Consider the following 5,368-nt stretch of genomic DNA (forward strand, 5'->3'; position numbering starts at 1 on the left):
CATGGACTTCAAATCTCATTTCTCTGGGACACACACCCAGGAGTGTGATGATATCTATGTCTGAGTTCATGTCGAGGTCTTAAACACCAAGCTCTTGCCACGGTGACCATACAAGAGCATCACTGTCCAGAGCATCTATTCCCTGGAGCCCAAGGAGCCTGGAGATCCTGAACAGCCTGTGCCTGCCTTCTGTCTATTAAATACTTTCTGTGTCCCAGGCACTGTGTTAGGCTCTTTTCACTCATGGGATGTTCAGTCTATACAAAAGACAGCATTAAGGCTCAGAGAGCTGGGTGACCTGACCCAGGCCCCAGCTTGCAAACCAGAGAGTCAGGAGTGGAACCTGCCTTGTCTGGTTCCTAAGCCTGTGGGCTTGATGCCCCACCTTATAGGGTGGCAGGAATCAGTGCTGAATGTTTGTGGGGGCAGTGTGCAGACCAGGGGTGTCAGGGAGGGAGAGCCCAGCAGGAGAGCACAGAGCTCTGACCCTTCCTTTCTTCATCACAAGTGGGGCTGCTGCTCTGTTCCAGCTGTCTGGGTCCCCTGGCCTAGATGAGTGCGCCCTTCCTTCCTGGCCCCTCCATCTGGTAGGGGGAGCCCATCTAGCCCCATGTGCACTCCTGAGCCTCTGCTCTCTGGGCCTTACACCATAAGGTGTAAGGATAGGATCAGTGTGAGGACAGTGACACCCACCATGGCCAAGTGCTCTGGCTGGCACCTGAGCATCGATCCTAGGTGCTTGGCATGACGCCCTGCACAGGAATTACCACCACGGCTTTGCAGGGACATCGTTGAGGTTCAGTGGGCAAAACTCACCCAGGTCATGGAAATGGAATTCGAACTTGTCCACCTGACACCAACACTCAAGGGTCTTCAGCTAAACCAGTCAGGGGTCTGGTTTAGTCAGGGCCAACCCTTCTGAACCCTTCATGCCCTGCCAGGGCAGGCTGGTGCTCCACAAGATCTAGGGTCAGACATAGTTCTCGTAAGTGTCCTCGGGGTTCCAGATGGCCTCCTGCTGGGGGTCTCTGGAGGCGTCAGTGTAAGCCCCTTGGCTCTGCTTTACTCACTGCTCTGAGGTGAAGTCTCCACCAGCCTGAGATCCCAGGCCTGTCCTCCTTCCTACCTCCTAGCTGTGTGAGACCAGGCGCTCTAAGCCTCCCAATCTTTTCTCCTAGAAAGGCCTAGTCATTGACTATTATTAGCCTGAAGATTTCCCTGAGGGCAGACAGAGGGTGTGGCATGGATGGCCCCATCCTAGCCCTGGCCTTGGTTCTACGCACACTGGGACCCTGGCCTGGGGCCTCCGTTTTCAATCAGCTAAGATGATAGGAATTGCCACGTTGACTCAGGGGTTCTGCTTTGTAAACTGTGAGACATTATACAAGCGAGGATTTCCCTCCCAAGCCACAAACCTGAGCTCCGTATTAATTTCTCAGCCTACTTCTCTTTTGTGGCTCCCTTTTTTTGTCTGGTAAATTTGGTTTTGAAGGTAACTGGGGATTGAACCCTGTGCCTTTGCATTGAACTAGATCCTCAGCCCTGTTCTATTTTTTATTTTAAGCTGGAATCTCACTAAATTGCATAAACTAGACTTAACCTTGCAGTCCCACTACCTCACTTCCCAAAGTGCTGGGACTACAGACATGCATCACACACTTAGCACCAGTTTTGCTTTTTAAAGTTCAGTTTTTCATCTGTATATCTGATGCAATCACAGGCCCTGTTTGGTGAGCTGGTGAGGCCAAGACTCCCTCCTCTGTGTACTTGATGTAGTTTGACAGCATTTCCTGAGTGTTTGTTGTGTGCCAGACCCACTGCTGGGACAGAGAGGGGAGCCAGGCACAGCTCAACATGCCTGCAGGCCTCTGGACAGACAGCATCAGTGCAGGGTGGTCTACACAGCAGTGAAGCTGCGTTCATTACAGGAGGGACTCCAGCGCAGCCAGGCAAGTAAGAAGAGGGCCAAAGGGGTGGGACGGTACTGCCTCAAGCTAAAGAGCTCCAGTGAGCTATAAAAGACTGAGTGGAAGTCAGGGAGGCAGAGGAGTGGGGGAGAATGTTCCAGGCAGAAGGAACGGCCTTGCAAAGGCCTCGAGGTGAGAGGGGACAGTCCTCACCTTGCTCAGTCACCCCGTGGTCTCTTGAACAGATGCTGAGTCTTGCCTTGAGACTAGATGATGTTAGCACGCCCAGTTTGCTCTTGGGATTATACACTGTCCTTCCCTATCTTTTTTTTTGTCTTTTTCATTTTTATCGGTACTGGGGATTGAACTCACGACTGCCTGCTTGCAAGGCAGGTGCTTGTGCCGCTGAGCTAAATCCCCAGCCCCTATCTTTAAGGGCTTTCCAAACTATCTACCCTTCAGTCTACTCACCTGTGAACATATCACCTCTTCATCCAGCTCTCCATTCCTTTATCCATGCATATGTATCAATCCACCCACCTATCCGTGCAGTCCTCAGTCTGTATTCACGTACCCATCCATCCATCCAAATATATACATATTCACTCACTCACGCATGTATTTATTCATTCATCTATGCACCCAGCTATTTCCCTCCATCCACCCATGCATCCATCCATGCAATGCAATCAACAAACATGCAAGTGCTGATCACGTCCAGACCCTGTTGGGTTGGGCCTTCCCTGAGGAGACACAGGAAAGTGGTGAGCAGTTGTGGGCTGTGCTCTCGCCAAGACGGGCACAGACTTGCTCCTGGATTTCCTCCCCACCTTGGGCTGCCTGGTCTTGTTAGGAGGGAGGGAAGTGGCCCCCGCCTCTCTTCTTGGCTTCAAAACTGGCCCTGATATTTTGTTTTTGAGAGCGTCACTCCCCAGACATCAGATGCAAAATCAACGCAGACTGCAGACAGCCTTCCTCTCTCCTGCCTGGCTGTGCTGGGAACACCACTCCTTGCTGCCTTTTAGGGATGGACAGGACCCTGGGCTGCTTAGGGCCTGCCCATGATCTGTTCAGCTTTCCCATCCCACACCCCACAGGTGGGTTTCAGACAAATGCCAATGCTGGTACCACCCACTGAGTGGCCCTTTCCCAGCTGGCCCAAGTCTTGCAGTGACCTTCTTATCTGTGACTAGAGTATGCTTCTTAGAAAAACCAAAACCATCACTGACCTCCCTCTGGATCCCTTTCTGGTGTCCACAAACCCGGAGGTCCCTGACCTTGGCTCCTATCTGTTCACTAAGAGATGGGAAGACACCAACTTGCTCAGCCTCGTGGGGGTGCGGGATAGGAGCAAAGATGCACGTGGGGCTGGGTGGGATTCACCTTTGCAGGGATGAAGGAACCCAAGAAAGTAGGGCCATCTACTAAGGGGACCCAGCAGTTGGCAGCAAAGTCACAGACCGACCCTTGGTGGAGAGAGGAGGGAGCTGGTCTGCCCGGCCAGGAGAAGGGAGAGGCCATTACCCTCCCCCTCTGCCTTCCCCCATTGCCAAGGTCTCCCCAACACCTGTGGTCTGCTCCCTGACCACTCACCCCCAAAACCGTAGTGTAGTGGAGACATCATCTGTTGCCTGACGTGTTTGCAGTGATTATCAGGCGGTAGGAGGTGACATTCCTGCATCAGCCCAGGAGCTGGTGCATGTGTCTGGGTGACAGATGAACCTGCATGACTTTGCTAACCAGAAAAGACATTAAACTGCAGACACCATCTGTATTCATTTCCTAGGGATGCTGTAACCAGCGACACCTGGCGACCTAGAGCAGCAGAAACTGCTTCTTTCATAGCTCTGGAGGCCAAAATCAAAACACCAGCAGGGCCACCAGGTACCCACACAGGTGCCTGGGATTCAGGTGTCACTATGTCTTTTTAAGGGACACAATTCAACTCTCGCTACCATACGATTCTGATGCTGTTTTTAAAGCACACACACAGCAGTATTTGTTTCCTAATCTGGATGCTCCTCACAGGATACTTTGCCGTGCAAATTTATCAAGCTATACATTTATGATCCACTCACTTCTCTGTGCATCTGCTGTATTCCAATTAGCATGTTATACAACACAGAGACACACACTTCAGCCCGGCAGCATCCCTGCACTGTTCTCGGAGACCTGGCCTGGTGGTGAGTTTACGGATTAATTTCATTCTCTTCTCCAGATGTTCCATGTCTTCTGCAATCACCAGAATTCACTCCATCAAATAAGACATGCATGAAAACCAGGAACTAGGATAGAGTCTTAGGGATCCTTCCCCATCCCCAAAGCTCTGTTAGGAGGTGGGGATCCGAATGGGCACTCGGCTGTCCCTAGAATGCCTTCCAAGTCAGTATTTTTAGCACCATTACTTACCCCTTCGGTGTCCTAATGATTTGTGGCTCAGATGATCCCAGCTGACTTTCTGCAGAGCCCGCTCAGACAGTTACTTCACCTGCGTCCTCTTCTGGAGGGCGAGGGTAATAATAGAAGTGATCTCATGTGTGGCTGGGAGGCTTCACTAGGAAAATGCACGTGAAACCCATGCACAGGGCTGTGGCCCAAGGGACAGGCTGCCACAGATACCCTCCTGCTGAGAAAAGGCCTGAGCATGAGGCTGAGGCAGGCGTCTCCGTGTCCCAGGCTAATGGCTCAGCTTGCGGGGGAAGAGAGCAGTGAAGGATGCCCCCTTCCCCACTCCCTATGGCCATCCCTGGGACTATCGGTGCCCTGGGCCTCCGGACTGCCTGCTTTCCCGTTGTGTCCCCTTCAAACAAGCCTTGGTATGCTTTCCCTGCTGTTCCTTCTGCTGCATACTATTTTGCCTTGTGTGCAGTTTAGGATCACAGAAGAGCTTCAAGGAAGCAGGAGGAGGCAGCTAGAGCGAGCGAGGAGGCCGGCCAGGGGCGGTGGTGAGAGCCTGTTACCCCAGCACTTAGGAAGGCTGAAGCAGGAGGATAGCAAGTTGGAGCCTAGCCTGCATAACATACTGTCTCAAAATCATTAATACAAGAGGCTGGGGGTACAGCTCAGGGCTAGCGCCCTGAGTTCAAAGCCCAGTATGGGGCAGAGAGGGAGAAGGGAGGCGCCTTTTTACCTACAGCAACTGAGAATCCAGTCCCCTCCCCTGGAGCCCCACCCCTCAGACACCCTGCTTTGCAGGCAAAGCTGTGGCCAGGTCTCTGCTCCACCCACTGAGCCCCAGGCCTTTGGGATCTGGGTTGTGCTGTGTTGGAACTTGGTCCTTTTCGGCAATATCAGCACAAATGACAAATGCCGAAACTCTGTCCCAGCTGGTCTGCTGCCCAGCTGTAATCTCATGGATAAACTGGAGCTCAGGAAATCTTATTTATGTGCAAGGTTATTCTTTGCAACATTGTAAAGCAAAAGACTGAAGAGAGCTTTCCCTCCCTCACCGGTAGGATGCT

At 52.2% G+C, this 5,368-nt stretch overlaps 1 long non-coding RNA gene across 1 annotated transcript in view; it reads right to left on the reverse strand.

The window, feature by feature from the left end:
• The window catches only part of LOC106025243 (uncharacterized), a 14,931-nt gene extending 9,949 nt beyond the window's left edge, over positions 1-4,982 (reverse strand). The window contains exon 1 of the long non-coding RNA XR_010039854.1: positions 4,317-4,982. This is a non-coding gene — a long non-coding RNA (uncharacterized LOC106025243). The remainder of the gene's footprint in view (positions 1-4,316) is intronic.
• Positions 4,983-5,368: the final 386 nt, after the last annotated feature.

The sequence above is a fragment of the Cavia porcellus genome, unplaced genomic scaffold, assembly GCF_034190915.1.
Source record: "Cavia porcellus strain 051 isolate PalLab524CR breed Dunkin Hartley unplaced genomic scaffold, mCavPor4.1 scaffold_16, whole genome shotgun sequence".
Classification (NCBI taxonomy): domain Eukaryota; kingdom Metazoa; phylum Chordata; class Mammalia; order Rodentia; family Caviidae; genus Cavia; species Cavia porcellus.